The 22,057-nt window shown below is 45.0% G+C and overlaps 1 long non-coding RNA gene across 1 annotated transcript; it reads right to left on the bottom strand.

Annotated features, from left to right (window-relative positions):
• Positions 1-5,714: 5,714 nt before the first annotated feature.
• Positions 5,715-21,541, bottom strand: LOC144139311 (uncharacterized). The gene is made up of 3 exons (XR_013316142.1): positions 21,356-21,541; positions 13,798-13,886; positions 5,715-5,832 (listed from the first exon to the last, which is right to left on the bottom strand). It is a non-coding gene; the product is annotated as an uncharacterized LOC144139311 (long non-coding RNA).
• Positions 21,542-22,057: the final 516 nt, after the last annotated feature.

Raw genomic sequence — 22,057 nt, forward strand, 5'->3', positions numbered from 1 at the left:
TCTTTTCTGATCAAGATTCATGATGGGCTTACATACTAAATCCAGGATCACACAATGACTTTACTCAACTGAAATTCGCTCCTACACATTGTCTCGTGGCCCGGAATTCGTATAATACTCGTTGCAGTTTACTCAACGGGAAATATGTAGGAAGTGCGGGGCGCTAATTTGCCATTGTTTTTATTGTGTATTGTTCTGACAAACTTGTGTTTGTCTTCTGCCTACTTGTGTTTTGCTTTTTTTCTCTGTGTATTTTTTGGTGCGCTTTGTTTTTTTCTTTTTGGGTGTGTCGCTTTTTTGTTTATTTGTTCTTTATACGTTTTATATAGGTCGCATGCAATAGCATCTCAGATGTTCCGATTTCTGGTCAGTCCCCAACATGGGTATACGAAATTAAACGATGAACAACAGCAACCACAGATGGCTTCTGATGGAAAGCCTGCGACGCCCAGGGCTCTAATTTTTTCTTTCGGTGCTTTTGTTTTTGAGGGCACACAGTAGCTGTCAGCTAGCTCAGAAATGTCTGCCTTGCCGTCCACTGAAACCTTGCAGAGGTGGCTTACCTGCCGTGCTAAAACTGTTCGGATCAATTTGACTGCTACCTTGTTTTACTTCCCCTCTTTTCTTTTTCTCATTGCTGAATAACCGTATTATGTGATCAACTATTTTCTTTTTACTTGTTCGGTACAACGAATAAAAAAATTCTTCTTGGATAATCCCCCCAAGTATGCGTATTTTATATTGTGGAGGCTCAACGACCCGGCACAGATGACATCGTGGACCCTGAGGCGCCAGGCACTAAAAATCGTCATGTGTGTCCGGAATATGAAAACGACAAGAGATACAGCTAGATGTGGTGGAGATGCTGACCCACATCTCCCGTTTCCAGGGCACTTCACCCGCGACAAGCCGACCATAATTCGCGCAGTCCAGCATCGAGCGCGTCACCTGGGCGAAACGCAGTTAAATTATCTTTCGGTCGTTCGCATTGAATGATTGCCCGACAGTTGCGAGCGTTCAATAGGAAATTAGGTACCGCGTACGGCTGCACAGGTGGGCCCTTCACGTATCTGCACTGCTTCCCTTTGCCAACCCCAATTGCAGCTCTCTTCCTCCCCAGCGCAGCCAATGGTTGCATATTAAGGACAAAAATACCTGTCTCCTGAGCCCCACTCTTCTCCAATTCCTCGCATCACTTCCCTAAATACGCCGATTTGTCACAGTCTTTATAAACAAACACACTCTCCACTCCACGACCCTGAAATGTTGCAAAAGTGGTACGCCCCCGCATCAATGTATATATGCCCTCAACACCATATCAATACCAGATGGTACCCTTTATATCGTTACCTAATTCTCTCACTGCCTGTCACAAACTGCAGGCCAGGCCCTCCATTTTCTCTATCCGGGCGATCGACATGACGGCCTCCTGGACGGGGTTGGGCCATTTTGCGCCTGGCTGATGAATCCGGGGTCCCTTCTTCGGCTTTGTGCTCACGTTCTTTGTTTCGCCCTGCCAGCTCCGAGGACAATGCGAGCTGCCGCATTCCAGCTCGCAGGTGCGGAGGGTGACGTCATGATAGCTAGCTCCGACGCGCGCGTACGATCGTGGCAAGTTGCGGAGGGCCCCGAGAGGGGGAACAGAGGAACAATGGGGAAGACTTCGGAGTGGGTCTACGGGATGGCCGGCGGACGTTATTTAAGCGGACACAAGTGGTCGCTTGAGGCAGTCGGCTGGAGATTCGTGAACGTGCTACGCGGGGAAGGGTCCGGGGGTGACGCGCTTTAGCGTAAGTACATCGGTAGGCTCGCGACGGAACGGTCCCCGCCTCGGCTCAACGCTCGAGTTCGCCCGCCGCCACGAGTCCCATGGCCGACCACCTTCTGCGCCCCGGAGCCCCGAAACACGTAAGCGGCTGCCCGGCAAGGTCGGCTCCACCTCGTCGTGACTTTCTGTCGGTGAACCGGCGTGTTCTTCTTGCCTCGTAGAGACTTTCTTTCACAACGCCCCTCCCTCCGTATTTTGTTTGTTGCCTCGGATTAAGATATCCGCATCCTTCCGGGTTTTTTTTCTAGCGTCACTTGTAGCTAACGAGCTGAGAGTTGGTCTTTTTTGGTGTCTTGTTTGTAGAAGTGTTGTTGGTGAGCGTAATGATTTTGAGGACATTTCGAGTGTCGTGTACAGCTTGCAGATCTGTTAGATGTTTCGTACAGTGAGTGCTGTTGTCGGGGGTTCACGATGTTTGTCCCATAGAGTGTTTCGCGTGTTGTAGTATTTTTTTTGTAGTTGCGTTACTGAGGTGTAACAAGTGTTTGCCTCTAGAGTGTTTCGCGTGTCCCGTGCTGCTGTCTGAATTATAAGTTCGAGGTCGAAGGTTAAGGCGTAGGCCACGGTGGATCGAGTGCCGTCATAGTGGCCACCCTGTGTATTTGGGTTTCTTTTGTTGTGTTACTACGTAGTTAGCGCTGAGCACTAGCCTCTCAGCGCGCGCGTGCCCTTAGTGGATGGCCGATTAGTGCCTGCACGCAGGAGGCCGATGGCAGTGTGAAGGTTTTAAGTGCGAATGCACTTCTTAAGCGAGCCTGAATCGTCCGCGCCGTCGTCCGCATAGCAACAGCTGCGGGTGCGCGCGCTCCTCGTCTTCCTCCTCGTCTTCCCTAGCAACGGGGGGAGATGGGCGCGCGCTACTCTCCTCCTCCTCTGTCCGCTCAGTGACTGCGGGTGTTGGGCGCCTCCTCTCCACTTCGGGCGGGAGAGCTCTCGCTCGCGTAGCGGGCGCTCTGCATTCCGACGCGTGAGGGCGCTCGTGTAGCCCTCGCCGTAACAGCGGGAGCTACTCTCCTCCTGCTCTCTCCGCTCAGTGACTCTGGGTGTTGGGCGCCTCCTCTCCACTCCAAGATCACGATATCCACCGTAATCGCGCAATCAACAACCGTGCATTCGCACTTACACACTCTCCCCCTCAAGGAAGTGCGAGGGAATTTTTTTCTTTCTCTTCTTGTGTCGGGCGTGGCCCGGTAGTCTTTTTGTTTGTGCAGTAAACCTATATAGTTCAAAACGTGGTTGAGCATCTCCGTTGTGAATTTATTCACCTCAACAATCTCGGCACACGTGAAAACTCACGGGCCGGCCACCCTGCTAAAATATAAATAACTGTTGTCTCGCACCCTTCTTTGGTTTTTGCTAGCGGACGCAATTATCCAGGGAAGGGGTTTGATACACTGCCTTAAAGCCACTGCATCTGAGCTCAACCACTCACCTGATCATACTCCGAATTGATACATCGCCGCAGATGCAATACGCCCTTACGAATAACCTCCCACACTATTTAAAGTCTGAATTCTGGCGACGTCCGTGACCTTAGACTCTGCAAAACTCTCCACAGGTACCGTTCTCACCCGATCAGTCTACAGTAGTGAGACTACTTTCACGCACACCCTGTGCTGCCGCTTTCGGCTGACCAATCTCTTTAGGAACACACATCCAGATCAGCGGTCTCTCAGCTACCCAGAAACTCGGCGTCTCACTATACACCAAGCTCAGGAACTGTATCCGGGAACCATGCCACTGCTCAAAAGCCGTTAATGCCACTTCTTTCTCCTCGAGGTAAAGATGGTGATAGTGTGCCGTGCTCGTCCTCTTCGTCTTTCTTTAACATCGTCCTTCCCGCTAAAAAAGTCCTTGCGCAGACATGCAGGGGATACGCGGAAAAACCAACACAAACCTAAATGATGGTCAGATGAGCATTCCTGTTGTGATCCTCTCATCCGGTCGATCCCAGCCCGTAAGCCACTTCTTTCTCTATCGTTGCCTTGAGGTATGTATCACTTGCTGGTCACGACTTCATCGAACGCAGTTAACCGAGGGACGACAAACCTCGGTTCATGGGTATCAGTTCAAAAGCGGGCCACCTTGAGGCGGGGTTCTTTGCGACACCGGGCTGCCTGGGTTTCCTCATCATTCGGTTTCTGTTTCCGTCCATTCGAGTGAACATGAATTCGTATCACTCTCCTTCACTACTATGCTGCCCCTCTACTATATGAAAAAGTCTGCAGTTACGGTCGCGTCTCAACTGGAGCAGTCATATGGAGTCCTCTAGTCACGTGCCTAAGCTTCTGTATTCTGCACAATTTGACCTCTCGGTTACGAAAGCATTATTTCAACCGAGTGGAGCCAGAAATGAATCTCCTGCTATTCATCCTGCAATTTTATCTCTCGGGTACTTAGAGGGACATAATTTGGCACAGCCCAACGCCTGAGCAAGTCATCCAGACACAGAAAATTCAGATTGTAGCAGCTATAAATAAACCGTCGTTAGGCTGTTCAACCGGATGTCTTATCTGAATTTCGGTGCCCTCCTTCTGCGAATCCTTTTCATCCTTTTTCGGCAGCCTGCTAGGACACACGTTTCTGACAGCAAGGTGTGTTGTTCTTTTGCAGGCGAGAAAAAACATCGTTTAGTCACATTATTCACATTCAGCGTTCGGTCTACCACGGTCTGTGCACTCAGTGGATAAAGGACAAAAGTTTGACATGTGTTCCAGGTTATAACAGTTGATACGTAGGATTCTCTTTGTTCTGTATTCACTCAACAGAATCGATATTGACAAATGGGTTTGTCGGTTTAAACGAAAAATAATCTCAGGCGAGTGTACTCGTTTGAAGAACCTGAAATGAAGACGGGAATTTGTTCCTTTTACAAATTAGACTAGCTTTTGTATGCCTCAAACACCGGCAAAGTAGGAGTTCCCTGTACGCTCATGACCATTTCAAAGACCAACATAAAAACTTCAGGGGTCATGCATGAGAGAAAATACTATATGCAGTCTGGGGGAAGCCTTATCTTCGGTCGCTAAATGTTGATAGACTGCTTGAATTAAAATGTTTACTTTTATAGGAACTCTCGCTGAGGGTAAAATTTTTTGTAGAGTGAGCCAGCAAACGCTGACGAACTGAAAAACCTCAGCCATGAAAGACATGCAGCAGCGTCGGGTAGGGGACAAACATTTAATCATTTACCCATCAGTGTTGGTATTATGTATCCATATTTCCGTGAACCTTGCACTGGGTTTGTTTGTTTACGTTTTGTTTCTACCACTCAGGTGCGCTGGTCTGGGTTATCTGTGTGCCATGTGAAGCACTTGTTCCTTCTTTATTTTTATTCCGCATGTGTAATCTGCTTTGATAGGAAGAGCGTTTCGAAGAAACGTCAAAAGCCTACAATAATCTTCTTTGATCAACAGTGTTCTGGATGTAATTGGACGGTTCTAGAAAGGCTCGCGCCCAAAGATAAATTCCCGCAGAGCAGAAGCCTCGGTATTCTACTCGCTGGCGCTCACCTGGACACGTCACTTTCTCAACAGCTGCTTCGCCGCCTGTGTATTCTTTCAGTTGTTAGGGGCGTACAAGTTATCTCCAATTAACTTTTTTCCTTGAAGACAACTGCTTCGTCTTTGGCTTCGTGACAATACGGTAGAGCACGCCGAAGATCAGTCGTGTTGTCCGGTCAACCAACAGATTTCATGTTCTTTGCAGTCTGGGAAAACGCTAGATATTCCTATTACCAAACGATTTGTCTTCCTAAAAACGGTGGTACAATAATTTAAAGCGTGTATCACAAACTATCGTTTGAAGCAACTTGACTTGTTCCTCAAAGGATTACAAGGTTATCTCTCCGGCAGGTGATCTACAGTATGCTGCCATAATATAAAAACGCTGGCTTCACATAAATTTCACCTAATTACCTAATACACGGCTGTGATAGATGATGAATAGGAGAGACCGTTTAATCGTGTTACCTGCAGTCCTTGAAGTGTCCTTAACGTTGTCACCTGTAATAGAAAATAAAGTCGGTGTTTTGCATAGCATCAGGTTGACAGATAAACAGGCATAGTTATTCAACCTTTTGCCATATTCTTCCGCTACTGGGGAATACGACAATAATATAATTGTATATTAGTAGTGCTTTTATTCCCGCCTATCAAACCAAGATACAATTGTGCCAATTCAGATGCAGCTAAATTACTTCTATATTTAAAGCGATGCGAAATGAATGCCAGTGCGTACAAGCTGAAATGAATATTCAATAAATTATTGACCGCTTTTACGGTGCGGCCTCTAATCAATCTTGTCTGGAGCAAGATGACGAATTTATTTCATCTATGTTCTTCGGCGTCGAAAATTTGCCGTTGAACAACAAACACAATTCAAACCGTTTTTTTGCGCTAGTCATTCCGGCTGACGTTCACAGACATTTTATGTACAAGGGGCCGTGCAGACAAAACACAAGTTTGTTTTATTACAGAAACTGCTTTGTTAAATTCCTACTTGCACCACTTTTAACGTAAACTTTGTTTTAATAAGCTACATAAATAAGAAAAAAGGTTAGCTGCTTTCCCACATAGAACCATATGACGCAATATGCATACCCGTGTGATCAGGGTAAGGCCGACAAAAGCAAACGCAAAGTAATGATAGCTTTTAAGCTTGCGGAATGAGACATTTCTTTTTAAGCGTAATGCATATTCATTGTATAGTTGTCAGGATGGCGGTGTAAAAAATTGAAGTTACAAAAGTAGACGTAAATATAGAGCTACCAGTGCGTACTGGTGTTGATACTGCGCGGACTTTGTTTCTTATAGCTGCTCAGCAGTGCCACGCGTTGACGTTGTCTCACGCAACACTGGCCGACTGGCGTAAGCGACATTTTCTTACGTGAGCCTGTTTGTCGAAGATCCTGCATGTTTCTCTGAACAATTACTACCTCCGTAACGCAAACAAGCCCGATAGAAATACGGTCGGAAACAAAGAAAATGCGGACAGGGGTGCGGAACAGTATGGCGGCGCTATCAAGGAGGACAGACGGCAAACAAGGTTCCGCAGTCCGCTGCAGACGGAACAATACAGTATTTCGGTTGAATACCCATACCTGTCACATCATGGCAGACATCATTAAACACAATATTTGTCCTAATAAACAAAATTTCACTTTATTTGAATAATTTCTCACTTAATAAACCGTCCATTGCTGCTGGAGAAGCACTGGGATACTATAAAACACCAAATCTATCGAATAAAGCAAACCTATAATTTTTCTCTATGCCCCCTTCAAACACACCAGAACCTGGTGCGACCTAAACTCCGACTTCACACGATATTTCAAAAACCGAACGAAGCGCTACAATTATAATAAACCATTCTCTTTTGAATTGCTCCCGTCCGCTGCCACAAACGTCGTCGCAATGCATACAAGCAGGAACATACAATGTTTAAGCATTAGAAAAGTTTACTTAACAAAGACCTATTGAATTTATTCTACCATGGGAAATAAATAATTGCTTCGTCTTCATATTTAAAGTTCAGCTACCATTCCTTGCATTTATAAAACATTGATGTTCGTAACGGTTTTAGTGCTCAACTAGTATCACATGCCTTCTCATCATTCCAGGCATTGCGGAAGTCTACACATATACAATTCTCAACATTTATTCATCCCCAACATTTGCACAAAAAGACATTTTCAAAAGTTCAAATCAAGGGCACAAAAAAACCTCCAGAAGCGGTGACACTAACCGCCCGTCAGGCCTTTTCATACTGCTCATGTTTTATGAGCCTTTACGCATTAGGGGGCATTTCTTCCCTCATTCATCTAAATTGTTATGCAGAACAGGCATAAAATAGCATTTTTTTTCCAGTGTAATTGTAATAGCGTTGGTCACAGCAGCAACAATGTCTCTGGATGGTTTGTATGCTTGTCTGCTTACAAGGTGACAGCCTGGCGTACTTGCGATGAATACATTTCTATAAATATCCACTTTTAGAACCCCCCCTCATGATATTGTACCGTTTCTAATTAACGCTTATCTAGCTTTATATATGTTAATTGTTCTTTTTTCCTACCCCTATTTTTTCACACTAATCAGTACTTAATCTACCATCATCAATTTCCACCAAATTGTTTTAAAATGTACTCAATAAACACTACTATCAAACGCATAATTGCTGTCATGTAGAATTTTGCATAGTTGCTGAAGACATGCAAAACACAAAATAAATTTTCATAATTAGGAGAAATGTTTTGAACGGGCTCAAAAATCACAAGCCCATCAGCCTACTCTGTTTTGTAGAAATCGTGAATAAAAGTATTGCTATTTGGCTGAGCCACAAGAAAGGTATCCGATAGTCGAAGGAACCGGATCAAGATTATAATACTGGGAGATCATTGGCATTATACCGGAAATCTGCAGTGCTGTGTACGTCCCTTATTGTCCTTTTGAGTGTCTTTTTCCGCGCTGTGGGTTGAAGCAACAAGCCCAAATTTCAAGCTTGCTCAGTGGAATACCAAGCAGGCTTAGAAAGGTATTCTGAACAATAAAAACATTTATGTATTAAACTGAGCACTTGAAAAATTTGCTGTGCTATTAATATGTATAGGCCGTTTAGAGATTCGGAAAAGGCATTTCACTCAGGGCCTGCTGCCTTGTTGGTGAGAGCATTGAAAATTCAAGGAATAAGGGAAGCCCAATGTAGCATTGTACGGTGATATGGAAACCTTAGCTCTTCATAAGAACACACATTACCCTACCCGAACAGGGATAGGACAGGAAGACACAATAGCTCTGAAATTGTTACCAGCGTGGTTGATTGGAGTTTGCGAAAACAAATTAAAGTGATCAAAATTTCGAAACAATTGGGAATATGTCGGCCATTTAAAATATTCTGATGTCATTGTCCTTTTTTAATATCCCGTAGAATCATCTTTAAACTACTTCGTGACCTCTCGCAAAGCTTAGATGTGAGACGTAAAGGCCATTTGCAACAAAAATTTACTTGCCCCGAATTCTGTTTCAACGTGTGGTATGCACCACCAAAGTCTCTTGTGTCCCAGTGTTAAACTCCACAAACACACAGTTATTTGAATAAAACTGTTCAAAAGCAGCCCACTTCAGCCGACGCAGCACCTAGCCGGGAGTCGTCGCAACTTGTCACCACTGCGGCGAACGTGCGGCTGTGACGTGCCAGTCAGGACTGCCGCGCGGCCGTCGCCTCTACTCAGTAGCCCTTATACGTGTGGCCTCACGCGAGTGTGCAGTGTAATGCGCGCCTCTTGCATGGATAATTGCTTTCACTCGTTTTCGCAATGCGAGAGGCTGAAGAAGTTCTGGGTATCCGAGACATAAAGAGAGAATTCTAAAAGTGCCGGGCCCGCTCTACGCGAGGCAATACACCGTCGGCGAGCTAGAACGGCAGTAGTATAACGACCGATTTCGAGGTCGCGACGGCGGCAGTAGGCTCTCTGTCGACTCGACGAGCACGCGAAACACGTTTACGGCCTATTTGAGGATATACAGTAATCCTTCGTAATAACGAAGTCAGCGGTACTGCGAAAATTTTCGTTATAAGCGGTAGTTCGATATAAGAAACCACACGATAAAATTTAAATAATTGAGCTTTAATTACGCCACAACTGCGAGGAATCAGAACACAATGTATACAGCGAAGTAAAACTTTATACACATGCTATGACGGCTGTGACCTTCGGCTGTTTAGAGTTCTTACCGGGTACAAGTAAACACTGCTCCCATTTGACAATGAATAGCATGAGGCTGCGGTCAAAGCCCATGCATTAAACTTGATTTCGTAGTAGGCGTAAGCACTCCCGCGGCTGCACCATAGTGGGCTCCTCGTCCACCGGCTCTTCGTTCTCGTCTGGGCCACCAACAACAATGTCAATTACCTCCACATCCGACGTCGGGGCGACCACGGGAGGCGTAGCCTCAGCCAGCGCAAACGTCTCGATATCACCTTATACCTCTAGGCCAGCAATTTTATGAACAGCCTCGTGCAAAATCGCTGCAAGTCCAGTCCTCATTAAGCTAGTCATTGTCAAACTCGCTGACAGGGGCGCCAGAAAAGCCTGTGTGCGCATAGCAGTTGGCTACCTTCGAAGGTGCAAGTTTTTTCCATGAAATGTTTATCAAATGTATCGCACCAAGCAAATCAACGTTGTATTTCTTGTCTGCGTCACATGCTGTGAGTATGCGCCTCAAAAGAGCCTTGCGGTACGTGTAGCTCCTGGGTAGTTTTAATGATGTCATGATCCATCGGTTGCAGCATTGCGGTTGCGTTTGCCGGGAAAAATTCCAAAGAGATCGCCGTGAGGTGGTCGATCTTCACGTGGCTAGTACAAGGCGAGTTATGAAACCGCTTGCCGTTCCTTTGCGTTGATTCAATAAGGCATGTTGTTGGGCTAGTTGGTATCGGTAGTTCGCTGGTTTTCTTTCGCTCTACGTTTGCCCCTTGTGTTACAAAAAGCGCTTTTCCAACCATGTACAACTTTGCGTTGAACCGTGTATACATAAGACAGTGGTGGGTACGCAACGCAATACTCAAAACTGACAGGTTTTGCACAAGAGAATTTGCTTGAGCACAGGGCAATTTTTCCCTTAGTTATGTAGCGGAAAGTTTTCAAAACAAGTTTCCGGTTCGCCTTTGCCGACGACACTTCTAATTCTGCAGTTCGAGTGTCAGTGTTCACGCACCGTCCGGTCAACGCCATTGACCAGCGTCTAGGAATAAAATTCAGTGACACTACCACGTAATTCGACTGTTTGTCTTAAGTCGCATGGCGCGAATCGAGCATGCCGGCTCGGACAGCCTGACTCACCACTGGGTCGCCGGCGCTTGGCAACGCTCACGCTCGCTTTTTCGCTCTAAGCGAGTCAAGCTGTTTGTGCGCTTCTAGTAAAGCGGCCTAAAATGCACGTGTTTGTGTTGGGACCGCAAGAGATTTCGAATAAAGCGATATTTCGAGTGAAGTGATTTCGTTATAACGAGGGATTGCTGTATATGCTGCTGGCGTGGCTGGTCGGTGCGTCGGCGCGCGAACGACTATGGCAGCTCTGCGGGGCACTGAAGCTCGCTGCCGGCCGTCGCTACGAGTGCGTAATACGTAGAACGGCCGACGAGAGACGATACACTGTTGTCGCGGCCGCTCGGTTCGTCGGTGCGCGAATGGTTACTGTGCTGTGCGGTGCCTTGCAAGATCACGGCCGAGCCTCTCTACGAGTGCGCAATGCGTAGAATGGGTATACGCTGTTGTCGTGGCCGGTCGGGTCGTGAACGAGTACGGCAGATAGCTGTGCAGCCCACTGCACGACTGGCCGGTGTACTCTTTGAGAGCGCGAATACGCTGACGCGAGGAGATTGGCGATACGCTGTTGTCACTGTTGTTGCGTCGGTAGGAGTGCGAACAAGTACAGTACACGGCGCACTGCACGGAACCGATTCCGTTCAAACAACTTTGTCAAAAAACAAATTAATACTGGCGTCTGTTTCCAAGATTTCTCTCACCAGTTAAAAAACACATAAAAAGGGGGGCGCATTCCGGAGCATTGTGTCTCGGGCAAGGTCACTGGTTCACGACGAGCGAAGACACTGCAGTGCTTTCGTCACTGAATGACATCATAATTCTCATACTTGGCGCGGGCACCCTGCTAACACGAGAAAACGGCCGGTGTAAACCCAAATCATTAAATTCTGGATTTAAACTTTGATAACGTGTGCTGATACCACCTTCTTGCACACTAGACGGAATGTTTCGATGTCTTCCTCCCGCGGTAGCTTGTTTTTCTTTTCTCTCACAAACACACGATGATTCGATCGGCACAGGGCATATTAGCTGGGCCGGCGCCAATCTAGCCCTCAACACTGCCTTTTGTGTACTTATATCCTAGCTCCCAGCTCGCCACGACGTCGCGCGATGGCTGTGTTTTCGATTTATCGGACCAGTATAGCGCGACTCAGCAGCTCACAGCGAAGCAATAGAGTTTGCACAAACTTTCAAACCCATTTTCGCGCATGGTTCAAATGTTTGAAACAGACAAGTCGAAACACATCGAATGCACGCCGTCTTCTCAAAGGCAGCCGTTGGGGAATCCGCCTCCGGCGACCAGTCGATTCCTGTGTGTAACTTCACTTCCTGCCGTCCGTAATGGCCGACCTTTTTTTACAGTTTCGGCTTTAAAAGAGCGTTTTTTATCGTCGTCCACTATGCAGCGACACATATTCGGGCCTCTAAATTTTGCACGTAGCAACTTTGAAGGTAATACTACCCGAAAAGAGTGCACTTAAGGAGCCGAAAATTTCGTTGCAGTTGGCCTTTAAACGAACAAGCAATAATTCAAAGTGATATCAAACAAACACGCCAAATTAATCTATTTCCGAAATTACTGCTTGAGCATGTCGATGGTTATAACAATATCGGGCAATTTATTTTCGAAGCTTCCTAGTCACTGAAACATATTTGGCACAAGATCAGCAAACGGTGCCCGCATTCGATTAAAAATTCGGTATTTTTCAAGATTAATCCTACCTTAATATTACAAATGCGGGTTTATAAAGAGTTTGCCATAGCGCCGATTCGGTTACGAACCACAAACGTGGAGTCTCACTATAACACTGTTGAAAGAAAATTTCGGTCGTCCCAGCCAGACATGGAAAGAAATATGGTAGTAGTAAGGGCAAGAGAAAAAAAGAGCAGGGTGATTTAGAAAACTAACTCCAGTGCACGGAGCAGGAATATATAGTAGCTCACTGCTTAGGGGCAGGCATTTTCTTTCAAATTGAGCAACATAAATGGCTTTGGGTGCATTACCTAATGCCAGTGCGAATCAAGGGGTGAACCATCCGTTGAACCGAAAGGCTACCAAGGAGTAAAAAACATACCACGGGAAAAGCTACAGCTCGATGGAGACTTGCACTGTTAATACTTGGACGGAAACAAGGGACAGGTACAATATGCTATAGAATTGAATGTAAATTTTTGGCGAAGCCGTCGTCGGGAATTGTACAGTAACAAGAATTTGAAAGAGAAGACCATAACTACAGAGGTTTTGTTACCTTCCTACTTATTATTCATCTCTTATACATGGCTGTCACACGTTCTGGGCTATTTGAGTTTTATTACCGTTCGTGTTGATGACAGTTTGTTTGAAGGTTACGTTCAAGGAAGAGGCATTGCTTTCAACTTTTGATAATTGCACTGGCCAACTCTTTACTTAAAGACAACTTAAATGATAACATCTTCACTAGCAGTCTGGTAATTGTGGAAAATATGGAACTAAACCGCGCCGTTCGTTCACATAGGAGTGGCAGTGCGCCCTCATTACTTTCGCCCCCTTTTTGAAAGGAGCAGCAAATACCTGCGTAGTCTGCGCGTGCACTGATCTGCGTTCTTCGAATGGAACTTAACGCGTGGCGCAGGCATATGGTATACCTCCTCACAAGAAAATTTATGCTAACAAGCTAACAGCTAAGCATGATATACATACGCATAAAGGGGCAGCAGTAGGCATTTCTCCACATTTAGTTCAAATTTTTGAGGCACCTGCTCAACTCGGATCTTGACATAGCCCGCTGCCGTCCTGCTGACATCAGTGATTGCGGAACGGAACATTTAAAAAGCTTATGTTTCGGCCGTCGTCATATGAGATCCCGCGGGGCCATTCAGACAGACACACACAAATAGTGTGTGTATGTGTGTGTGTGAGTGTGTGTGTATTTGCGCGTGTGCGCGTGCGTGCAAGTGCGCCCGTGCAAGTGCACGGGCGCGTGTGGGAGTTCGTGTGCGTGTGCGTGTGTGTGTGGGTGTGTCTATGTGTGGCTAGTTCTAAGGAAGAGAATGAACCTAAGCCTTATGGAAGAGTATTTTTTGCTACATTCAGTAAGTTAACCCATTTTTTTCACAAATTTTCTTGTACGGTGAGTATTAGCATTCCATTTCAGCCAATACTTACTTGTGCAAACTGCGTTGTGCACCTGTAAGCAGCCAGCGTCTGCCTGGAAAATGCCGCTCGCACAGGAAGCCGCATACGTCACTATACCTCTGAAAAAAAAACACAAACACGAGCAGTTATTTGAGGTCTACTTCCAGCAGAAAATGCAAACCAATTGTCTAAAACAACCAAACTGAATCATCAACCCTACAGGGTAAAGGCATGCAGCAGTAATTTCTGGCTGGGGTGCTTTGCGACCCCCCGGTTCTAATTACTGGATGTCAACAACATGCGTTGTGCTGACAAGTGCCTGCATGAAATTGATTTGTGGATATATAATAATAAAAAAAGTATTATAACTGGCAGACAAGTTTTCAACAATCAGTTCTGAACTCCACATGGCACCTGCTTTACCGGCCCTACGTCCAGGACATAGACAAGCAATACTCCTACATACAGCGATCACGCTCTTGAAAAATCAATGCACACTTTCCAGCAATATAATTTAGTAAGTTCTTTACTGACAAAAACCATTCATTTATTTTCTCATCAATGTGACAACCAGTGCTCATCTAGATGGCCGTCTGATGGTTCCAGCAGGTCTTCAGAGCCGGCATCATCGTTTACAAACGAAATTAAAAAGGCCAGGTCGGCAATTTTTCTATCAGCAACATTAGATTAGTAAAACAACTAATATTCGGCCCGATGTTTTTCGTAGCTTAACCTCTCCGTTTCTCGAACTCATGGCAATTTCAGGGCTCCTTTGAGGAGATGTAATACCTAGCGAAAAAGCCCCTAAGCCACATTATAGTTGCTTACCCCGCTATTTAAAACTGCTGACCTTGACCAGACGTGTTTTTAGGGACATACAGGGGCTCAGGGACCAAGGACGTCGAATCCTTTCCTTCATTACTCCTTAAAGTTGCGCTTCAAACCTCTGATAATGATGCACCAGTTAGCTTGCGATGCAAGGTGAGGCAGAATACAGAGCATTAGTAAATTACAGCTCCCTGTTCTTTTTACGTCAGGGGCATGCGCTACAAATAACGATGACCCTATCACTCGCGTTCACTTTTTCTTCTATGGCTTTATATTGACAACTATGGTCATACACAACTTAAGTTAAAAATCACAACACTGGTTGAGCGATGGGTATTAAAAAGTAACGCGCAAGCACACAGATGACAGCAAAAAGTTTCTTGGGCACATTGATTAATACATTAATGGCTGCAACATTGTATTTTGCATCGCTGTCATCGCGTTTGTGTCCTTGTTTTTCGCACAGCTTGCATCAACCATCCTACGTTCTGCTTTACTGTGTATACTATTCTCCCTGCTCTCATATTACTTTGCGTTAAACCGCGAAGTGAAACAGCTAGGAGATTGGCAAACACTAAAGCTCCCCTTCAATCACAGTTTGGCACCGCTGGTTTGCACCTAACCTACTCATGACTCAGCGTGTTCACATGTAGCACTACATGTACATTTCGACATTATTGTGTGTACGCTTGAAATGAATAGTTTTGTGTTTCCCACGAAGGTCCCCATTCCTGCCAATCCGGCAAGTTTGTCTGTCACAAAAAAGATAACAACCATTGCTTTGCTTTCGTAACCAGCGGTGATTGCACAGAATTACCTACAAAATATCTGATAGTTCCTCTGGTGACGTATCTGGAGAAACAGAGAAGTGATGCCACGAGACAGATAAGGTGGGGTACAAAAGAAGGACGTGGAGAAGACGCAATTTTTTTGGTTCACCACGCAAACCTTGCAATCTGTGTTTATTAAAATACAATGCGTGCTACATGTGTTCTTGGTTAAACGGTCAGATGCACAAAGAATGCACAAACTACTTGTAGTTTTCAATTGGTCTTCAAGCTGGGAAAAAAGTAGTGGTTTTAACATTTTTTGCTCTTTCTTTTATTTTCACAAGTTGTCACAAGGTTTTGTTTTTTGCAGCAACAAACTTACGCACAGTAGCTGAAATGCTGCTGCAAAAAGTTCTACTTGACGTTGTTTTTGTCATCAAGCGATATTTTAGGTAGTGTGTAAGGAAGATTTTCGAGATGTCATTGTATCTCTTGTCCTTCTGAAACGTCATTTTTCTCTTCACTATCTGAAAAATGTTTCCGGGAAGCGTGTGTACAAGAAGGACAACGATGTTTGTTTTCCGGAGCCAATGCATAAGTAGCAATTTGGTACAGGTACCGGGAACGACGTTTTGACAAGAATGAGGAGCACGTCGATGTTTGTTTTCGGTGCCAATGCATTGGTCGTTATTTGGTACAGGTACTGGGAACGAAGTTTTTGAGGGGGGGGTTGGGCTTCTTCGATGTGTATTTTCGGTGCCAATGCATATGTCGGTATTTGGTACAGGTACTGGAAATGACGTTTTGAGGACGGTGAAAAGAACGCAGGTGAACCAAACAAATAGGTCCTTTTTTGTTCAAACTACATAGCACATAGAATATGAGATGCCTGCGCGGAATGTGGACGGTAACACCTGCCATGTCATGGAAAACTACATTCAAGACATAAAGTATACACGGGAGGGCTTTGTGCAGATGATTAAGCCCCTGAGTTGTTGCCTGCACTTCATTATTCATTGTTCCTTAGAAAGTTTGAAACACCCTATATTAACAAAACAAGGGTCGACGGGTATTGGATCGATGCAGTGACATGTCATGTGCCATAACATTTTCTAAGAAAGCAAAAAAAAACAGATATAACATACTTAGTACACCCCTGGTCTACTGCTGTGCAGACCTGGCTTCAAATCCAGTCGAGGGACGTGTGTGTCTCATTTATCTATTTACTCTTCACTGCAGTGGCCAGTACAGCACAACGAGCGGTTTTTTTTTCACAAAACACATTTTAGGGCTTTCTCACTGAAGAAACAAAGGCACTTGCACCCGTGACAGGTACAGCTCCCCAAATTTTTAATAATATAGCGGGAGCGACAGCCCATCGACATGTCATCGCCTTATCACGGTGTTCTCCGGAAAGGCGAGGGTGCGCGTACGCGCATGAAATTATCTCTTGTTGGAGTTTCGTCTGCTCCGCAGTTGATCTTAGGGCAACACACCCCCGGTTTTTGTTATCTTGCAAGTCCGTTTCGCTATTGCCAGAGGTAGCTAAGCAGCGTGTGGCACAAAATCCTTCAGAAGCAGTGCCAGGGTACTGTGCCACTCTCAAGGAAACACCGCAGCAGACGACACTCATAGAGCACATCGCCATATGCGCGTGCGTGTACTCTCGACTATTTCGCGGCTGAACACCTTGATAAGGCGATCACATGCTGTTTGGTCATCGCTCCCGCTATAATATTAAAAATGTGTGAGGCTGTACTTCAATGATTTATTGATTTATGGTTGGATTGATTGCTCATTATTTGACCGATTGAGGGAAGTAATGATTGATTGATTGATCCAATGGTTCATTGATCGATTCTTTGATTGATAAATGATTCATTCAATATTTCATTCATCCATTCATTCACAATAGTATGCCTCCAAACGAGGGCTCATCCAAAAATATAATGTATTTAGCTTGCACTACTCAATTTTTCATTGCTCTCAGTGTCGAGGTAAGAAGAGATTTCGTCGTTTACAACTGGTATGTACGGTAGGGTATATTGTCCTCTCCGCAGTTCCCCCCCCCCCTCCCCGACGGCACCGCAATCTTTTTTACTTATAATCTACAGCATCGTACATTACTTTTTCTTTAATGCTAGTGTCTAGGGCGTCAGGAAGCCGAGTATTTTTTTGCATATGAACATCGATATAGATACAACCATCTTTTAATACAACCTGCTGCATAGTGTATATTTCCTTTTGCCTAAGCCACCCACGCCCCTTTGGTTCATCTTTACGAACCACAATGCTCTTTTTTTTCGGAACGTAAAGCCGTGCCATTGCAGTTATCGTAAAAAGAATCATGAATTTTTCTGTGCCCCTTAACTATAACGACGTTCTTGATTTGATATCTTCGTCGATTTATTGGTTTCTGTATGCTTTGCCTCTTTTTGAATTATTACATTAACTCATCATTTGCTTTCAAGTTTTCCTATCCATAGATAATCTATGCCTTTTATGTACAGGTATCTAAACACTACACGTGGACGCTTACGTGGAGTTACTGTTCCTTCACTCTTCTCAAAACAAGCTTGAATTGAAGCTTAAGAATTTCAAACAAAACCCAGCCCACGTCCACCTTTGATGAAACGCTGGCTCATTTATTATGAACGTCCAATTTGAAATGGCTTCCATTTGTATCACTTCCTTTTATTCGTGACCGCACGTTTTATTTTATTGGGAGTTCTACAATCGGAAAGGTGAGGCCTGCTAACCTGTAGATCTTATCAAATTCCCTGCACAGCTTTATGTTTATATGGCAGTAGAATTCTACGCTTCACAAATGCTGCGTCGCTCTTTTCGTTAATTTTGTACGTTTCTCGTGGGTTCCATATATAATATAATCTACGGCCTACATAGCTCCAATGTCAAAGTTTTTTTGAGATGTCGAACGTCTACAGCAAGGAAGAATAATGCCAGAGATTCAGTTTTGGGCTATGAACGTGTTGCGCAAACCAGCACGAAGTTCTAAAGGCTTTGATCTCCTATTTGAAAAAATATTGACCTAATTTCTGTATTAGGATGCGGTCCAAGCTGAAAACACGAGAAAAAATCTCTTTACGTCCATGTTCGCGTATGCCTACGATAGGTTTTCTTTCCTGGACAGCTCCTTCTTGGGTTTATTCTTTCCTTATCTCCAGCCCATATTTGAGAAGCATGTAGGCGATTGTGAATGCCAGAAAAACTGCCTGGTTATTCAATACAAAGCCTTTTCCTCTTCCTTTATTCACAGTCCAGTATACTTCTTTTCACTACCCTCCCCCCCCCTCAGTGGTGGTGCGGAAACATTTGTGGAAAGAAAACATTTGTAGCGATTATTTATGATGTTCCTGCCGGAATGGTTCTCACATAAATCTATACGCTGTCTTAGCAACTGCTGCTTTATCGGTGAGCAGGACATTTTCGAAAGGCAGGGGCTGGACAGCAGTGTGTCCAACCGGTTTAGAGAATTTAGGGGAGTGGGGAAGACGTGGTAGTTGCTTGATTATCCTATACTGTATACAATACGTCTGAGTCTAACTGGGGGATGGCTATTTGCATTCTGGTGGGTATTGGGTGGGAAAAGTTCGGATTAGGTTGATTGGATGCTGGAGCGTGTGTGTCGAAGTCTGAGACTTGTTTCTTGAGAGGTCGTCAGGTTCGGGTGAGGTAGTGGGATAGTCCGCCTATTAAGCTTGCTTATAATGTTGTGGCATGTGTTCGTACTATACAAGTGGTGTAGGTTTGTCCACGCCTTCCGAGGCCTGGTCGGCAAGTTCTCCGGCATTATCATAGGCAAGTTTGTTTTAATGGCGGTATTTGAGAGTTGGAGGTGTGCGCTGGTGCTTCCCAACTCGACCCACGGCTGCGGCCCCCTTGCTGTCAGTTACCTTCGCCATGACACTTGACGGCGTAAGGGCCAGTGCCACAGCTAGCTCATCCTGTTCTTTGCTCGAGGCGATTATTGGGGTGGCACTGACCAGCAGCTGTGTTTTTGTGGTGCCTGCCATTGTATTTGCTCTTCTAACACGGATTACGGCTGCATTCGTGTAGACCATGTTCTGGAGGGGGGCGCACTTCCTTTTTAAGGCTTTGGGTGAAGCTTCACGCCGACCGGAGGGGTGGATGGGGTGCACGTTATTTGGCAATGGGTTGGATGTGATATGGTGCCGTCCCCGCTCAGAAAGGTTCTTTGCGTCTTGAAATCTGGGGAAGTCGATTTGGTTTGATTAAGCAGTTTCTGGCCACTTTTTCTCGTTGGAAGCAGGGCTCTCTGACTGGAGAGATGGCGCTCTATGAGTGCATCTGTCGCGTTGTTCAGAGCCATACGAACCTGTCAGTGGACGCCCTCATGGGGATACCGAGGCTTGCTTCGTTCCTTTATAGATAAAAGCTTGTAGTCCGTATATGTCTTGGTTAGTGTAATGTAGGGCACTGTGTATGTCAAACTCAAAAGAACAAGGCCTGCAGAAGACGGATGGTATCGTATTCTTTCCTGCCCCGATGTCTATTTGCCGCTCTACGAATCATACAGCTTGATTTGACGTTACACTGGTGTGGCACTGCGCCAGCACTCGTGCCACTCAGCAACCCCATTTTGGAGATTTCAGTGCTAAAAGCACACCTGAGGTCTCTGTCGGCTTCCTACCAGAAGTAGTTGAATGTATCTCCCGGTATACGCTGAAAAAACGATGAAGCCTGCCTATTACGCTAGCCCCTCGGCTCAATGTTCTCTTTTCATAGGGTGTGATGCTTGAATATCTCATCTATGTTTAACTCACGCTCATTTTTTCGTCGTGCATAAAAATTTCGCCTGACAACCGATTTATTTTGTATTCCGTAATATAACCAACACTACTAAATGCTCCATTATTAAAATCAATTTGACTGACTCTGCATGCATATAGCAGAGTTGAGACTGATTGCCTCACCAAATTCAGTGGCAAAGTAAGATTTTTTCAGTCACTTCCTAGATTGTCTGTTTCGATTCTAGCTGTCTTAATTTTCCGGAGCCCCTACAGTCCTGAATATCAGATAACACTATGTTGGATTGTCTTTTACAGCTTTGCAATGTTATTAGGGTGCCATTTTCTTTCGGTGTTTCTGATGTAATCCCGTTTTCTTGACATGGGTCTAGCACAAAGGAGCCATTATTATCAGTGTATCTATTCAACTATACCGCATGAGCATTTTTACCCTAAGTAAGACCATTTACCCTTAGGTATTGAAGTCATTATTCTCTCTTTTATACCTATTTACAGTTTCCAAAATTTTATCATTCAATTTACTACTGTCTAGAGGCAGATTAACCCCTAACCGTCACCTTCTATGTGATATTGCGCCTTTGACACATAGTGGTTCTGAAGTCTTTCATGCACTTTATAAAAGCTTTTCCTTTTTTAAAAACTAGAAAAAACCTCCTCCTGTCCTCTTCCGCCAGCTCTGCACATAATAGCGTATAAAAAGGGGCTTTTAAGTCTCACAGGAGAATCTCCACAAATATATATATATATATGGTTATGTGTTTCTTTCAAGTTTTATGTGTACTTCTGCCACCTTATCCAGTTTTATTCCGCCACGCATAGTTATGATCCTATGCAACAAATTTATGTGTTTTTTTTACCTTCTGCTTAGGTTTCCTATATTTACCCGGCTGATGTTGGTCCTTACTGAAACGCTCCATTTAGTGTTTCCGGTTTTATCGCCTATTTCTACGTTTTCAGCTAGGTAATTGTACTTCCCTTGGTCCCTTCCGGGCCTGGCTGGCATTTATCCTTGAGTGTGCATAAACGTTTAGGCTTGCGTTTGCCGCCTATTGTACGTGATTTTTTGAACTCCTCTCACTTAGAAAGGGAAATCTCGTCCTGTCCTATCTGCTTGTAGCTGTGCAGGAAGCTACCCTAGAAGGGAAATAATAGAAGGACAGGAACAATCACATCATTATTACATTGAACACTGAATCTTACCTCCCTGACGGAACAACCCAGAAGCTCTTGTCCTTTTGTTGTGTCAATAAAAGCTTCTCCTCGCCAGAGAGATGTCGCTGGGATAGTAGAGTCATGTTGCGTTTTTTGCAAAACTCGACGCTGACATTGTACGTGAACTGCTGTTGGCTAATGCAGATTCGCTGACGGCTTATGGGAAATTTCCATCCGGCTGCTGTGATGCGGAGTGATAAGACAGACACGAGTATACAAGTTGTACATGGTCACATTCGTACCAAGTTGGGCCAAGCAAAAAAGAACGTTTAAAGGAAGTACTTGCCAGTGAAATGTTTGGCTAATTTCCTCGGGTCGGTACAATGTGGAAGATTTTGTTTCCGACCTGCAACATGAGGGAAGAACTTTAGAGGTATCCGAGGAGTAGAATACCCATTTGCAACCGGCACTTAGCAAGGAGTAAGCTTCTTCCTCCAGGAAGTGAACGTTGCTTAATGATAGGGACCCAATATAAAGTGACGGCCGTTTTGTTTGTTGGGTATGTTGTTGACAGTATTTGGCTTTTTTGGCGACACGGGTAACGACCGTCCTTTTTTTCAAACGATGGTTGTATTGGCTCACTCGCGGCGCCGTCAATGTTGCGTGGGCATAATACTCCAAAAGGCAGCCTCATTGCCTCACTGGCGGATACCTGGCGGACGGAAAGCTCTGCTCGAACGCAGCTGGCGG

Source organism: Haemaphysalis longicornis, unplaced genomic scaffold (assembly GCF_048455015.1).
Source record: "Haemaphysalis longicornis isolate Haplotype H1 unplaced genomic scaffold, Haemaphysalis longicornis Haplotype H1 scaffold_5, whole genome shotgun sequence".
Taxonomy (NCBI): Eukaryota; Metazoa; Arthropoda; class Arachnida; order Ixodida; family Ixodidae; genus Haemaphysalis; species Haemaphysalis longicornis.